We start from the raw sequence: 14485 nt of genomic DNA, 5'->3' as shown, positions 1-14485 counted from the left end.
GGAGGATGGAAGGCTTGCTTCTGGCATGGCTGGTGGTCTTCCTAAGGGCTGGAGGAATGGCTTTTGAAGCTTACTACACCTCCCACGCCCTCCTGCTTCTGCCTGGCCTCTGCTGCCTTCTTTGCCCCTGGTGGAGTTGAGGGAAGAGCGAAGGCTTGCTTCTGGCTTGGCTGCTGGTGTTCCTGAGGGATGGAGGAGTGGCTTTTGAAGCATACCACTCCTTCCACGTCCTCCTCCTTCTGCCTGGCCTCTGCTGCCTTCTGTGCCACCGGTGGAGTTGACGGAAGATGGAAGGCTTGCTTCTGGCTTGGCTGCTGGTGTTCCTGAGGGCTGGAGGAGTGGCTTTGGAAGCTTACTACTCCTTCCATGCCCAGCTGCTTCTGCCTGGCCTCTGCTGCTTTAGTTGCCCCTGGTGGCGTTGAGGGAAGAGGGAAGGCTTGCTTCTGGCTTGGCTTCTGGTCTTCCTAAGGGCTAGAGGAATGGCTCTTGAAGCTTACTACACCTCCCAAGCCCACCTGCTTCTGCCTGGCCTCTGCTGTCTTCGTTGACCCTGGTGGAGTTGAGGGAAGAGGGAAGACTTGCTTCTGGCTTGGCTGCTGGCCTTCCTTAGGGCTGGAGGAGTGGCTTTTGAAGCTTACCACTCCTACCGTGCCCTCCTGCTGGTTCCTGGCCTCTGCTGCCTTCTGTGCCCCTCCGGGAGTTGGCGGAAGATGGAAGGCTTGCTTCTGGCTTGGCTGCTGGTCTTCCTGAGGGCTGGAGGAGTGGCTTTGGAAGCTTACTACTCCTTCCACGCGCAGCTGCTTCTGCCTGGCCTCTGCTGCCTTCGTTGCCCCTGGTGGCATTGAGGGAAGAGGGAAGGCTTGCTTCTGGCTTGGCTGCTGGTCTTCCTGAGGACTGGAGGAGTGGCTTTTGAAGCTTACCACTACTGCCATGCTCTCCTGCTGATGCCTGGCCTCTGCTGCCTTCTGTGCCCCTGGTGGAGTTGGGGGAAGAGGGAAGGCTTGCTTCTGCCTTGGCTGCTGGTCTTCCTGAGGGCTGGAGGAGTGGCGGTTAAACCTTACCACTTCTACCATGCCCTGCTGCTGCTTCCTGGCAACTGCTTCCTCCTGTGCCACTGGTGGAGTTGGCGGAAGAGGGAAGGCTTGCTTCTGGCTTGGCTGCTGGTCTTCCTGAGGGCTGGAGGCATGGCTTTTGAAGCTTACCACTCCTGCCATACCTTCCTGCTGATGCCTGGCCTTTGCTGCCTTCTTGCCCCTGGTGGAATTTGGGGAAGAGGGAAGGCTTGCTTCTGGCTTGGCTGCTGGTCTTCCTAAGGGCTGGAGGGGTGGCTTTTGAAGCTTACCACTCCTGCCATGCCCTCCTGCTGGTGCCTGGCCTCTGCTGCCTTCTGTGCCCCCTGGTGGAGTTGGCGGAAGATGGAAGGCTTGCATCTGGATTGGCTGCTGGTCTTCCTAAGGGCTGGAGGAGGGGCTTTTGAAGCTTAGCACTCCTGCCACGCCCTCCTGCTTCTTCCTGGCCTCCGCTGCCTTCTGCTCGCTTATTGCTTAGCCACCTACATCCATGAACACCAAAATCCACATCCAGAAAAGGACTGCAGGGCCCCATGCCAGATCCGTCGATGGATAGATTCTTCTTCTACAGTGGGGTCTTCTTGACCTTTCAGGCTGAAGACCAACAATGAGGAAGCAGACTGGATCCAGCCATGTTGGCTTTTCAGAGCCCAAGTGCCCAAGTGGATGCATTCTGGAACCTTTGCAGCCATGTAGCTGACCTCCCTTTGTGAGTTCATATTGTGAGCTCATCCATGAGAGCTAAGCAGAACCCATTGTGAGCTCATATAGCTCAGGGTTCTGCTTAGCTCTCATGGATGACTCAAAGATATATGCCCTTGTTACTATGTAAAATCACTGTCTCGCAGCACCTTTGAGACTGAAAGAGAGAATTTGGCAGGAGGAGCTTTCCTAAATTCCAATTGCATGAGGCCACTATGACCACAATGTGGATATCTGGTCTTATAGCATAAGACCGTAACATCTGTTTTATTGTATTGATAAAATCAGTTCCCCCTCCTATTCCATGGATTCTCCAAAACAAACCAACTTATTTTTATTTTTATGTGTTTATGGTATTTCTAGCCTGCTTTTCTCCTGGGTCAGGCTATTGGTTAAGAGGGGCTGATCCGAGTCAGAGAACAAGGGAAACTCTGTTTCTCTGTGTCCATCAGGGTCATAATTGGGAGCCCCTTGCCCATTATCGGGATTTGCGGAATTAGCAAAAGCATCCTTCCTCCAGACTTTAAAGCAGAGCACTCCTTAACACTGTGTCTTCATCGCACGACATCCCATTATTAGATCAGTTTCATACCAGCCTGGCCTCCATTCTATGGAATCCTGGGATTTGCAGTTTTGTATGATATTTTAGCCTTCTCTCTCAGAGAAGCAAACAGCAAACTACTGCACATCCCAGGATTTCTATCAGATGGAGCCACAGCACTGTCAAGCTGCATTATTTCTACAGTGCGGACGAACGCACCCAAAGTCAAACCTACACTGGAAACGTGGGCTGTATCTACACTGTGGAAATGAATGCAGTTTGACGCTGCTTCAAGCACCGTGGCTCAGCGCTACAGAAAGCCTGAGATGTGTAGTTTTTGTGAGATGGCTTTGGTGCCACAGCAAACTGGGCATCCCAGGATTTCCATAGGATGGAGGCGTGGCAGTTAAAGCGGTGTCAGGCTGCATTGATTCTGCAGTGTGGCAGCAACCTGGGCTTGAAATGGAATTGCTGCTGTGAGGGCATTTCCCATTGTCAGCTCAGTTCCCAAAGAGGGATTCTGGCCGGCCAGAGCTGCTGGGGCTCTTAAACGGCTGGTCTGATCTGGAAGCTAAAATGGATGAAGGCACTTCAGATGTCAGGCAGAGGTTGTTCACCCCTCCCTCGCATTTGCGCCTCTATTGTGGTTCCATCCAATTTTAGACCAAGTGCTTCCTTGGCATCTTTCTTCGGAGGGGGGGGGGGGGAATCTTTGCCATAGCTATTCTCTGAGACTGAGAGAGTGTGCCTTGCCCAGGGTCACCCACTGGGTTTTCATGGCCGAGGCAAGATTTGAACCCTTGCCTCCCAACTTCCTAGTCCAACACCACATTGGCAGCCTGCTTTGCACAAATATCTCCTTTATTTTGGGAGAGATTTCCCCACTTGGGACAGATGGTTTGGACTTCCAGAATTCTTGACCATTTGTGATAATCTTTGCAAAGCAGCATTGCCAAGAGGTAGTTGGCGATCCTTCAAGTCCAATCGTGTGGTTGAGTCAAACCCTCACCCCCAAAGACTTACTGGCAGTCAAAGTTCAGAAATGTTTAGCCTGGAGAAGAGACGATTAAGAGGTGATATGATAGTCCTGTTTAAACATTTGAAGGGATGTCATATTGAGGAGGGAGCAAGCTTGTTTTCTGCTGCTCCAGAGAACAGGATACAGAACAATGGATGCAAGTTACAGGAAAAGAGATTCTAGCTCAACATTAGGAGGCAGTTCCTGACAGTAAGAGCTGTTTGACAGTGGAATATGCTGCTGCCTTGGAGAGTGGTGTAGTCTCCTTCTTTGGAGGTCTTGAGACAGAGGCTGGATGGCCATCTGTCTCAGGGAGGGCTTGGATAGTGTTTTCCTGCATGGCAGAACGGGGTTAGATTGGATGGTCCTTAGGGTTTCCTCCAACTCTATGATTTTAGGATTACAAAAAGGCAATAATTAAATAGCAGCAAGACTGAGAATCCACATTAGGCATTCCTTTTGCATTCTGGCACCTCCTAGCCGGCGTCTGGATGACCATCAGGATTGCCTCAGTGCCCATCAGTGCCTGTTGCACATTGGGCCCATGGTGCATGAGTCACTCCACCGTCAACTATTCCTCAGCGGTTATCTCGATGTTGTAATGTCACAGTAGCCCCTGAGGTGAAGAGGGATAGTGCAAAAGTACTTAATTATGTTCTCCACACATGTAAGTACCATTACAAAGACCCAAGTCCCATGCCACATTGCAGCCATATTCTTAGAAACTGGGAGCAGCCATAGAGAAGGCCCTGTCCCTCATTCTGATTAAGTGTGAAGGTGGAGGGATCCAGAGTGCTTCCTCCCCTGAGGATCACAGTGGCGTTGGATGTTTTATGAGATCAAAATCCTAACATCTGATCACCAGTGCTTAATATATGGGAAGAAATCTGTTAGGAAGGCCATGGTACCCAAGTGACCAGATATTCTAAACAGAAAGGAGGACAGGCACCGTGAAATGTAGGGCCTTCAAGAAAAATGTAGGATAAAATGCAAGCTAAAAACACTAATACGGTCAGCCCTCAATATCCACAATTTTTTTTTTTTATCCACGGATTCAAGTATCCATGGATTGAAAATAGTCCAAAAAATATAAATTCCAAATAGCAAATGTTCATTTTGCCATTTTATATAAGGGACACCATTTCCGTTTGCCATTGTATTTAATGGGAGTAGTTCATTAGATCCATCAGTGCAGTTGTGGCAAATCGGACGTCTATATCAGGCCTGCACAACATACGGCCCCTAAGGGTCCTATAGGTCGGCCCTTTTCAGCCGTGCGGGAATACATAGGATCTGAAAGCTGGAAGTTACCATTAAGGGTCATATAGGCCAACCCTCTTCGGCCGTGCAGGAATACATAGGATCCGAGAGCTGGAAGTTACTACTAAGGGTTATATAGGCCATCTTTCTTTGGCTGTGTAGGAATACATAGGGACCGAGAACTGGAAGTTACTACTAAGGTTTATATAGGATACCCTCTTCAGCCGTGCAGGAATATATAGGATCCAAGAGCTGGAAGGTACTACTAAGGGCCATATAGGGTGACCCTCTTCAGCTGTGCAGGTATACATAGGATCCTAGACCTGGAAGTTACTACTAAGGGGCATATAGGCTGACCCTCTTAGGCCGTGCAGGAATACATAGGATCCTAAAGCTGAAAGTTACTACTAAGGGTGATATAGGCCAACCTTCTTTGGCCGTGCAGGAATACATAGGATCCTAGAGCTGAAAGTTACTACTAAGGGCCATATAGTCCGACTCTCTTCGGCTGTGCAGGAATACATAGGACCCTAGAGCTGAAAGTTACTACTAAAGGTGATATACGCCAACCCTCTTCGGCCATGCAGCATAATTCATGACAGTGGGAAGGGAAAGGATTAACTGGGATAATTGGAGAGTTTGCAATGGAAGGAAGCTGAGGATGAAGGGGAAAAGGGAAAGAGAAACTGGTACATTATTAAAAGCAGCTGAGAAATTGGGAGGTCAGAAGGTCTTAAGAAAAAACACAGGAAATTGCATGAACACACAAATTACTATTTAACATAACCATTTTTTTATTTTAAAATAACGATACTAGAACTGTCTTTCGCCAGCCTTTTTGGACTCTCTGCTGCTGGTTTTGCCTCTTTGGCCTGCTGCTGGGCTCATCAAGAGGGAGCTGGTTCACCATCATCCTCCCATTCTCTGCTGCAGATGGCAGGCAGGCAGGCAGGCAGGCAGGCAGGCAGAAGGAAGGAAGGAAGGAAGGAAGGAAGGAAGGAAGGAAGGGAAAAAGGAGATTTTCCCCTGAGACTGGAGCTGCCTCCTGGACAAAGAGGAGGATGGCAGCAGCAGAAGGTCCATGCCAGTCTCAGGCACCAGCAGAGACCCATTATCATCCTCTGGCTCTGGCTCCCAAAGTCTACTTCTGGATTATTGGGAGCCCTCCTCTTTCATGGGAAGGGAGGGAGGGAGAGGGGAAGGGGGAAAGGGGAAGAAGGGAATGGAGGAGGGGAAAGGGAAGAAGGGAAGGCAGGAGGTATTGGGGAAGGAGTGAAGGAAGGAGGGGAAGGGGGAAGGAGGAAAGGAAGCAGGGGAAGGAAGGAAGCAAGGAAGGAAGGAAAGAAGGAAGGAAGGAAAGAAAAAAGAGGGAAGGAAGGAAGGAAAGAAAGAAAGAAAGAAAGAAAGAAAGAAAGAAAGAAAGAAGGACAGAGGGAATGAATGAAAGAAAGGAAAATGGAAGAAGGGAATGAAAAGGTAGGAAGGGGAGAAGAAGGAAATAAAGAAAGAAGGAAGGAAGGCATGAAAGAAAGAAAGGAAACAGAGAAGGGAGGGAGGAAGTGATTGAAGGAAGAAGGGAAGTTAGGGAGGGAGGGAGGGAGGGAGGGAGGGAGGAAGCAAGCAAGGAAGGAAGGAAGGAAAAAAGAAAAAAGGAAGGAATGAACGAAAAAAAGAAAGGAAAGAAAGAAGGGAGGGAGGAATAAGGGAAAGAGGGAGTGAAGGAAGCAAAGAAGGAAGGGAAGGGAGGGAGGGGGGAAAGAGGTAGAAAGGAAGGAAGGAAGGAAGGAAGGAAGGACAAAAGGAAGTGAGGGAGGGAAAGAGGGAGGGAGCAGAAAGGGAGGAAGAAGAAAAAGAAAAGGAAAGAGGGAAGGAGGTAGAAAGAAAGGGCAGGGAAGGGAGGAAAGAAGAGAGGATGAAAGGGCGGGAGGAAACAAAGAAAGAAAGAAGGAAGGAAGGAAGGAAGGACTGAATGAAGGGAGTAAAGAAGGAGAAAAGAAAGGAGGGAGGGAGGTAGAAAGGAAGGAAGAAGATGAAAGAGGAGAAAGGAAAGCAAGAGGAGGAAGAAGAGGAAGGAGGAGGAAGGAGAGAAAAGAGGAGAAAAAAGAGGAAAGAGGAGGAAGGAGATAATGGGAAGGAAAGAGGGAGAGGAAGGAGGGAGAGGAAAGAGGGAGAGGAAAGAGGAAAAGGAAAGAGGGAGAGGAAAGAGGGAGAGGAAAGAGGGAGAGGAAAGAGGAGGAAGGGGTGGAAGGAAGGAAGGAAAGAAGAGAGAACTATACCTCCCAGCAGCCCCTGCCCACCATGCCCTTCCATCCTGCCACTGCTGGTCAGTTGGCTGGGCTCCATTAAGTGCCAGTCAACTGATCAGCAGTGGCAGGATGGAAGGGCATAGTGGGCAGGGGCTGCTGGGAGATATACTTCTCTCTTCCTTCCTTCCTTCCACCCCTTCCTCCTCTTCGTTACTTCCTTCTTTGGTTAAGCCGAGGCTTTTGAAGCTTACCCTTCCTACCATGCCCCCCTGCTGCTGTCTGGCCTCTGCTGCCCTCTGTGCCCCTGGTGGACTTGAGGGAAGAGGGAAGGCTTGCTTCTGGCTTGGCTGCTGGTCTTCCTGAGGGCTGGAGGAGTGGCTTTTGAAGCTTACTACTAATGTCATTCCCTCCTGCTGCTGCCTGGCCTCTGCTGCCTTCTGTGCCTCTGGTGGAGTTGGGGGAAGAGTTAAGGCTTGCTTCTGGCTTGGCTGCTGGTCTTACTGAGGGCTGGAGGAGTGGCTTTTGTAGCTTACCACTCCTGTCATGCTTTCCTGCTGCTGCCTGGCCTCTGCTGCCTTCTGTGCCCCTGGTGGAGTTGGGGGAAGAGGGAAGGTTTGCTTTGGTTTGGCTGCTGCTTTTCCTAAGGGCTGGAAGAGTGGCTTTTGAAGCTTAGCACTCCTGCCATGCCTTCCTGCAGCTGCCTGGCCTCTGCTGCCTTATGGTTTATTAGGAGCCCTCTTCTTTGATGGGCAGGGAGGGAGGTAGAGGGGAAGGGGAAGAAGGGAAGGAAGGAGTGGAAGGGGAAGAAGGGAAGGAAGGAGGGGACGGGGAAGAAAGGAAGGAAAGAGGGGAAGGGGGAAGGAGTGTAGGAAAGAGGGGAAGCGGGAAGGAGGGAAGGAAGAAAAGTGATGTAGGAAAGGAAGGAAAGAAAAAGAGAAGGAAGGAAGGAGATAGGGAACGAAAGAAAGAAAGAAAAATAAAAGGACAGAATGAAAATGAGGGAAGGAAGGAAGGAAGAAGAAAATAAAGAAAGAAGGAAGAAAGTCATGTAAGAAAGAAAGGAAACAAGGATGGATGGGAAGAAGTGATGAGAAGAAAAAAGAAGGAAAGGGAAGGGAGGGAGGAAGGGAGGGAGGGAGGAAGGAAGGAAGGGAAAAAGAAAGTGGGAAGGAATGAATGAAAAAAAGGAAAGAGGAAAGGGAGGGAGGAATAAGGGAAACAGGGAGTGAAGGAAGCAAAGAAGGAAGAGAAGGGAAGGAGGGAGGGAGGAAGAAAAGAGGTAGAAAGGAAGGAGGAAAGAGAAAGACGGATGGAAGGAAGGAAGGAAGCAAGGAAGCAATGAAGGAAGGAAGGAGGGACAAAAGGAAATGAGGGAGGGAAAGAGAGACTGAACAGAAAGGGAGGAAGCAGACAAAAGAAAAGAAGGACAGAGGAAATGAGGTAGAAAGAAAGGGAAGGAAAGGGAGGGAGGAAAGAAGAGAGGAGGAAAGGGCGGGTGGAAGGAAGCAAAGAAATAAATAAAGAAGTGAGGGAGGGAAGGAAGTACAAAGGAAGGAAGGAAGGAAAGGGGGAAGGAAGGGAGAAAAGAAGGAGAAAAGAAACGAGAGCGGGAGGGAGGGAGGGAATAAAAAGGAGGAAAGGAAGGAGGGAGGGACGTAGAAAGGAAGGAAGGAAGAAGATGAAAGAGGAGGAAGGAAAGCAAGAGGAGAAAGAAGAGGAAGTAGGAGGAAGGAGAGAAAAGAGGAGAAAAAGAGGAAGGAGGAGGAAGGAGATAAAGGGAAGGAAAGTGGAAAAGGAAAGAGGGACAGGAAGGAGGGAGAGGAAAGAGGAAAAGGAAAGAGGGAGAGGAAGGAGGGAGAGGAAAGAGGGGGAGGAAAGAGGAGGAAGGGGTGGAAGGAAGGAAGGAAAGAAGAGAGAACTATATCTCCCAGCAGCCCCTGCCCACCATGCCCTTCCATCCTGCCACTGCTGGTCAGTTGGCTGGCGCTTAGGGGAGCCCAGCCAACTGACCAGCAGAGGCAGGATGGAAGGGCGTGGTGGGCAGGGGCTGCTGGGGGACATAGTTCTCTCTTCCTTCCTTCCTTCCACCCCTTCCTCCTCTTGGTTACTTCCTTCTTTGGTTAAGCTGAGGTTTGAATCCAGTCAGCGCTCAAAGCGCCCGGCTGGACTCTGAGAGTTGAAGCCCCAGAGTTCAATTAAGACCCGGGTTTGGGTTCTAGTGCTCCCCTTGTCTTCCCCATTGGTGCAGAGCTGTGTCCTGTCACTTGAACCCGGCAAAGGCAGCTCGACCTGGATAGGACATTTTAAGCCTGGGTGGAACCGGTGGGATTGTCCCGCCCCAAATGGGGAAATGTCCACACCCAACATCCAAGTGGCACAGCTTGGAAAGGCATGATGGCATCCTTCTCCTGCCACGGCCTCCTGCTGCTGCATTCTGTGCCCGTGGTGGCGTTGAGGGAAGAGGGAAGGCTTGCTTCTGGCTTGGCTGCTGGTCTTCCTAAGGGCTGGAGGAGTGGCTTTTGAAGCATACCACTCCTCCCACGCCCTCCTCCTTCTGTCTGGCCTCTGCTGCCTTCTTTGCCTCTGGTGGAGTTGAGGGAAGAGGGAAGGCTTGCTTCTGGCTTGTCTGCTGGTCTTCCTAAGGGCTGGAGGAGTGGCTTTTGAAGCATACCACTCCTCCCACGCCCTCCTCCTTCTGCCTGGCCTCTGCTGCCTTCTTTGCCCCTGGTGGAGTTGAGGGAAGAGGGAAGGCTTGCTTCTGGCTTGGCTGCTGGTCTTCCAGAGGGCTGGAGGAGTGGCTTTTGAAGCATACCACTCCTCCCACGCCCTCCTCCTTCTGCCTGGCCTCTGCTGCCTTCTTTGCCCCTGGTGGAGTTGACGGAGGATGGAAGGCTTGCTTCTGGCATGGCTGGTGGTCTTCCTAAGGGCTGGAGGAATGGCTTTTGAAGCTTACTACACCTCCCACGCCCTCCTGCTTCTGCCTGGCCTCTGCTGCCTTCTTTGCCCCTGGTGGAGTTGAGGGAAGAGCGAAGGCTTGCTTCTTGCTTGGCTGCTGGTGTTCCTGAGGGATGGAGGAGTGGCTTTTGAAGCATACCACTCCTTCCACGTCCTCCTCCTTCTGCCTGGCCTCTGCTGCCTTCTGTGCCACCGGTGGAGTTGACGGAAGATGGAAGGCTTGCTTCTGGCTTGGCTGCTGGTGTTCCTGAGGGCTGGAGGAGTGGCTTTGGAAGCTTACTACTCCTTCCATGCCCAGCTGCTTCTGCCTGGCCTCTGCTGCTTTAGTTGCCCCTGGTGGCGTTGAGGGAAGAGGGAAGGCTTGCTTCTGGCTTGGCTTCTGGTCTTCCTAAGGGCTAGAGGAATGGCTCTTGAAGCTTACTACACCTCCCAAGCCCACCTGCTTCTGCCTGGCCTCTGCTGTCTTCGTTGACCCTGGTGGAGTTGAGGGAAGAGGGAAGACTTGCTTCTGGCTTGGCTGCTGGCCTTCCTTAGGGCTGGAGGAGTGGCTTTTGAAGCCTACCACTTCTAACATGCCCTCCTGCTGCTTCCTGGCAACTGATTCCTTCTGTGCCACTGGTGGAGTTGGGGGAAGAGGGAAGGCTTGCTTCTGGCTTGGCTTCTGGTCTTCCTGAGGGCTCGAGGAGTGGCTTTTGAAGCTTTCTACTCATCCCATGCCCTCCTGCTTCGGCCTGGCCTCTGCTGCCTTCGTTGCCCCTGGTGGAATAGAGGGAAGAGGGAATGCTTGCTTCTGGCTTGGATTCTGGTCTTCCTGAGGGCTGGAGGAGTGGCTTTTGAATCTTACCACTACTGCCATGCCCTCCTGCTGATGCCTGGCCTCTGCTGCCTTTGTTGCCCCTGGTGGAATAGAGGGAAGAGGGAATGCTTGCTTCTGGCTTGGCTGCTGGTCTTCCTGAGGGCTGGAGGCATGGATTTTGAAGCTTACCACTCCTGCCATGCCCTCTTGCTGATGCCTGGCCTTTGCTGCCTTCTGTGCCTCTGGTGGAGTTGGGGGAAGAGGGAAGGCTTGCTTGTGGCTTGGCCGCTGGTCTTCCTGAGGGCTGGAGGAGTGGCTATATAAGCTTACTACTCCTCCCATGCTTTCCTGCTGCTGCCTGTCCTCTGCTGCCTTCTGTGCCACCGGTGGAGTTGGGGGAAAAGGGAAGGCTTGCTCCTGCCTTGGCTGCTGGTCTTCCTGAGGGCTGGAGGAGTGGCAGTTAAACCTTACCACTTCTACCATGCCCTGCTGCTGCTTCCTGGCAACTGCTTCCTTCTGTCCCACTGGTGGAGTTGGCGGAAGAGGGAAGGCTTGCTTCTGGCTTGGCTGCTGATCTTCCTGAGGCCTCGAGGAGTGGCTTTTGAAGCTTACCACTACTGCCATGCCCTCCTGCATCTTCCTGGCCTCTGCTGCCTTCTGTGCACCTGGTGGAGTTGGGGAAAGAGGGAAGGCTTGCTTCTGTCTTGGCTGCTGGTCTTCCTGATGGCTGGAGGAGTGGCTTTTGAAGCTTACCACTCCTACCGTGCCCTCCTGCTGGTTCCTGGCCTCTGCTGCCTTCTGTGCCCCTCCGGGAGTTGGCGGAAGATGGAAGGCTTGCTTCTGGCTTGGCTGCTGGTCTTCCTGAGGGCTGGAGGAGTGGCTTTGGAAGCTTACTACTCCTTCCACGCGCAGCTGCTTCTGCCTGGCCTCTGCTGCCTTCGTTGCCCCTGGTGGCATTGAGGGAAGAGGGAAGGCTTGCTTCTGGCTTGGCTGCTGGTCTTCCTGAGGACTGGAGGAGTGGCTTTTGAAGCTTACCACTACTGCCATGCTCTCCTGCTGATGCCTGGCCTCTGCTGCCTTCTGTGCCCCTGGTGGAGTTAGGGGAAGAGGGAAGGCTTGCTTCTGCCTTGGCTGCTGGTCTTCCTGAGGGCTGGAGGAGTGGCGGTTAAACCTTACCACTTCTACCATGCCCTGCTGCTGCTTCCTGGCAACTGCTTCCTCCTGTGCCACTGGTGGAGTTGGCGGAAGAGGGAAGGCTTGCTTCTGGCTTGGCTGCTGGTCTTCCTGAGGGCTGGAGGCATGGCTTTTGAAGCTTACCACTCCTGCCATACCTTCCTGCTGATGCCTGGCCTTTGCTGCCTTTTTTGCCTCTGGTGGAGTTGAGGGAAGAGGGAAGGCTTGCTTCTGGCTTGGCTGCTGGTCTTCCTAAGGGCTGGAGGAGTGGCTTTTGAAGCATACCACTCCTCCCACGCCCTCCTCCTTCTGCCTGGCCTCTGCTGCCTTCTTTGCCCCTGGTGGAGTTGAGGGAAGAGGGAAGGCTTGCTTCTGGCTTGGCTGCTGGTCTTCCAGAGGGCTGGAGGAGTGGCTTTTGAAGCATACCACTCCTCCCACGCCCTCCTCCTTCTGCCTGGCCTCTGCTGCCTTCTTTGCCGCTGGTGGAGTTGACGGAGGATGGAAGGCTTGCTTCTGGCATGGCTGGTGGTCTTCCTAAGGGCTGGAGGAATGGCTTTTGAAGCTTACTACACCTCCCACGCCCTCCTGCTTCTGCCTGGCCTCTGCTGCCTTCTTTGCCCCTGGTGGAGTTGAGGGAAGAGCGAAGGCTTGCTTCTGGCTTGGCTGCTGGTGTTCCTGAGGGATGGAGGAGTGGCTTTTGAAGCATACCACTCCTTCCACGTCCTCCTCCTTCTGCCTGGCCTCTGCTGCCTTCTGTGCCACCGGTGGAGTTGACGGAAGATGGAAGACTTGCTTCTGGCTTGGCTGCTGGTGTTCCTGAGGGCTGGAGGAGTGGCTTTGGAAGCTTACTACTCCTTCCATGCCCAGCTGCTTCTGCCTGGCCTCTGCTGCTTTAGTTGCCCCTGGTGGTGTTGAGGGAAGAGGGAAGGCTTGCTTCTGGCTTGGCTTCTGGTCTTCCTAAGGGCTAGAGGAATGGCTCTTGAAGCTTACTACACCTCCCAAGCCCACCTGCTTCTGCCTGGCCTCTGCTGTCTTCGTTGACCCTGGTGGAGTTGAGGGAAGAGGGAAGACTTGCTTCTGGCTTGGCTGCTGGTCTTCCTGATGGCTGGAGGAGTGGCTTTTGAAGCTTACCACTCCTACCGTGCCCTCCTGCTGGTTCCTGGCCTCTGCTGCCTTCTGTGCCCCTCCGGGAGTTGGCGGAAGATGGAAGGCTTGCTTCTGGCTTGGCTGCTGGTCTTCCTGAGGGCTGGAGGAGTGGCTTTGGAAGCTTACTACTCCTTCCACGCGCAGCTGCTTCTGCCTGGCCTCTGCTGCCTTCGTTGCCCCTGGTGGCATTGAGGGAAGAGGGAAGGCTTGCTTCTGGCTTGGCTGCTGGTCTTCCTGAGGACTGGAGGAGTGGCTTTTGAAGCTTACCACTACTGCCATGCTCTCCTGCTGATGCCTGGCCTCTGCTGCCTTCTGTGCCCCTGGTGGAGTTGGGGGAAGAGGGAAGGCTTGCTTCTGCCTTGGCTGCTGGTCTTCCTGAGGGCTGGAGGAGTGGCGGTTAAACCTTACCACTTCTACCATGCCCTGCTGCTGCTTCCTGGCAACTGCTTCCTCCTGTGCCACTGGTGGAGTTGGCGGAAGAGGGAAGGCTTGCTTCTGGCTTGGCTGCTGGTCTTCCTGAGGGCTGGAGGCATGGCTTTTGAAGCATACCACTCCTCCCACGCCCTCCTCCTTCTGCCTGGCCTCTGCTGCCTTCTTTGCCCCTGGTGGAGTTGAGGGAAGAGGGAAGGCTTGCTTCTGGCTTGGCTGCTGGTCTTCCAGAGGGCTGGAGGAGTGGCTTTTGAAGCATACCACTCCTCCCACGCCCTCCTCCTTCTGCCTGGCCTCTGCTGCCTTCTTTGCCCCTGGTGGAGTTGACGGAGGATGGAAGGCTTGCTTCTAGCATGGCTGGTGGTCTTCCTAAGGGCTGGAGGAATGGCTTTTGAAGCTTACTACACCTCCCACGCCCTCCTGCTTCTGCCTGGCCTCTGCTGCCTTCTTTGCCCCTGGTGGAGTTGAGGGAAGAGCGAAGGCTTGCTTCTGGCTTGGCTGCTGGTGTTCCTGAGGGATGGAGGAGTGGCTTTTGAAGCATACCACTCCTTCCACGTCCTCCTCCTTCTGCCTGGCCTCTGCTGCCTTCTGTGCCACCGGTGGAGTTGACGGAAGATGGAAGGCTTGCTTCTGGCTTGGCTGCTGGTGTTCCTGAGGGCTGGAGGAGTGGCTTTGGAAGCTTACTACTCCTTCCATGCCCAGCTGCTTCTGCCTGGCCTCTGCTGCTTTAGTTGCCCCTGGTGGCGTTGAGGGAAGAGGGAAGGCTTGCTTCTGGCTTGGCTTCTGGTCTTCCTAAGGGCTAGAGGAATGGCTCTTGAAGCTTACTACACCTCCCAAGCCCACCTGCTTCTGCCTGGCCTCTGCTGTCTTCGTTGACCCTGGTGGAGTTGAGGGAAGAGGGAAGACTTGCTTCTGGCTTGGCTGCTGGCCTTCCTTAGGGCTGGAGGAGTGGCTTTTGAAGCTTACCACTCCTACCGTGCCCTCCTGCTGGTTCCTGGCCTCTGCTGCCTTCTGTGCCCCTCCGGGAGTTGGCGGAAGATGGAAGGCTTGCTTCTGGCTTGGCTGCTGGTCTTCCTGAGGGCTGGAGGAGTGGCTTTGGAAGCTTACTACTCCTTCCACGCGCAGCTGCTTCTGCCTGGCCTCTGCTGC

The sequence above is a fragment of the Sceloporus occidentalis genome, unplaced genomic scaffold, assembly GCF_023333645.1.
Source record: "Sceloporus occidentalis isolate IW3139 unplaced genomic scaffold, rSceOcc1.0.p SCAF_6, whole genome shotgun sequence".
Taxonomy (NCBI): domain Eukaryota; kingdom Metazoa; phylum Chordata; class Lepidosauria; order Squamata; family Phrynosomatidae; genus Sceloporus; species Sceloporus occidentalis.
Note: the sequence above shows the minus strand (reverse complement) of the source record.